Raw genomic sequence first — 2223 nt, 5'->3', positions numbered from 1 at the left:
ATCGGTAGTACTGTCGATTGATTCGATTTACGCGGTGTCAATGAAAGATCCGACCAGGAGTCTAATCGTTTCTTCTTTCTCTTCGGTGTAGCATCCTCCTCCTCCACCCCGCGCTGTTGAACGGATAGCGGTTCGATTTTCACGTCAGCGTCGCTCTCCGTCGGCTCCTCTTTTTTCACCGCGGTCAAGCTCGAGTTGTCGACGATCTTTTTCAGTGGCCCGATGAGGGGTTTAAAGTGCGTGTCCAACTCAATGTCCTTCTCGATCTTACCGGTCTTCAAAGCGCGAAGTTTCTTGCGAATCGAATTACTCGTTTTCGCAATATCTTTTACGATCTTCTCGCGCTCGCGAATCGTCTCGCCCCCGTCGATCGCAGCCATCGTGGGGGGAAAAAACAAAGCAGAGTGTCGATCTTTCTCTGTAACGCTAACGTTGTTTCACCTTCGACAACGTATCGGCAACGACTGACCGCTTTTGCGGTATCGCGAACACGTTAAATCCTTTTCTGTATCGCCCGTTCGAAAGCGCGCTGTCCTTGTCTATCACTACGAATCCGTACTTGCATTGCCAACAATCGTGGCACAACGAGCAAAATTCATCGTACGACATGTCGGTATTTACGTGATCGTTGTACACGTGTTTCAAATTAGTGCCATCCTGTTTGAACAGGATCAGCAGATTCGCCTTGTCGCGTATCAGATGTTTCGGTATTCTCGCATACGTCTGACAAAGATAAAAGCAGTCGACGCTCGAGTGCCTGCCCATTGAGAAATACTCTCTCACAGTATCTTGCTTATCGCACGCCACGTCGTCGAAGACGAATATCGAGTTTGGACACGCGTCGCTCGGTGGAATGACGTCACTGTTATTGGAGAAGGTGTAGTAGCCGATTTCATCGATCGATGTCAATAAATTCTCCAGATATCGATATTTCGGTTGTTGCAGCGATTTCGAGTACACGTACACGTTCTCGAAACGTACACCGTGCGGACTTTCCAGCAAACTTATCAGAACGTTGGTTTTACCGCAATTCGAGGGACCGCAAATGATCGCACGTATAGTAGTCGGCAGCATCGTACCGTGTCTGCGCCTATCCGCGTTGCCCTCCATCGACCGTGATCTGTCGTCGCAATTCGTCACGCGAATCGCTAACGGTTGTCGCACAAATCTCATTTTTTCCCTCACACTTTGTACGACTGAATCGAACTTTATCGTTCGAACGTCTATTTATAGGCGAGCGGAACCGCGAATCGCTCAGTCGCACAGAGACCTTCGGACATTTGCGATTTTAGCGCCGAATGTGGCAAATGTCAACGAAAATAAAAAAAAACAGGTAGAGGTCTGTTTAATCGCGCGATAGGTGCACTTCCGTTCGAACTGCACATTCCCGGCTATCAGTTTTGCGGTCCGGGTACTCGTTTGCAAGAACGATTGGCTAGAGGTGATCCGGGTGTAAATCCATTGGACGTGGCGTGTCGCGAGCACGACATAAACTATTCGCGTAACAAAGGCCTCACCGAGAGACACGCGGCGGACAAGATACTCGCCGAGAGAGCGCTAGAACGCGTCATCGCGAGAGATTCGGCTCTCGGAGAGAGAGCAGCCGCTACAGCCGTCTGGGCTGCCATGAAGGCTAAGACGAAGCTTGGAATGGGCTTGAAATCACGGAAAACACGAACGTGGAAAAGGTCGACGAAGAAACGGATACTTCCAACAGCGAAACGAGGCGGCGTGTTGCCAATTCTACCGTTGTTGAGAGTTCTCGGTTCTCTGGCCGGCGGAGCGGCCGGAATTACAACGGCGATGAACGCTAGCAAAGCCGCGCGGCGACAGCTGGAAGAGACGCAACGTCACAATCGCGCCATGGAAGGTCGCGGACTTTATCTCGCTCCGTACAAATATGGACAAAGACTGTATTTTGGCCCGCACAAACGCGGGCGAGGAGTAGCGTTGAGGATTAAAAAAAAACGTCAAAAAAGACGTTAAATATGCCCACGGGTATTACGACTAACGTACAATTGAGTCGACTGGCAAGGCGAATGCGTGTACCGTTCGTCAGAGGTGTTTCATGCGTGATTCGTTACCGATCGTCGATGGCATACGTCGAAACGAGAACGATATCGTGAATTTGGACGATGCAGCGGGCCCCGGTACTCATTGGGTAGCGTATGCCAAGAGGGGAAATGGAGTCGTATATTTCGACAGTTTCGGCAATCTTCGACC

Source organism: Temnothorax curvispinosus, unplaced genomic scaffold, assembly GCF_003070985.1.
Source record: "Temnothorax curvispinosus isolate PA1 unplaced genomic scaffold, ASM307098v1 QBEX01016525.1, whole genome shotgun sequence".
Classification (NCBI taxonomy): Eukaryota; Metazoa; Arthropoda; class Insecta; order Hymenoptera; family Formicidae; genus Temnothorax; species Temnothorax curvispinosus.
This window is presented reverse-complemented; position numbering follows the sequence as displayed.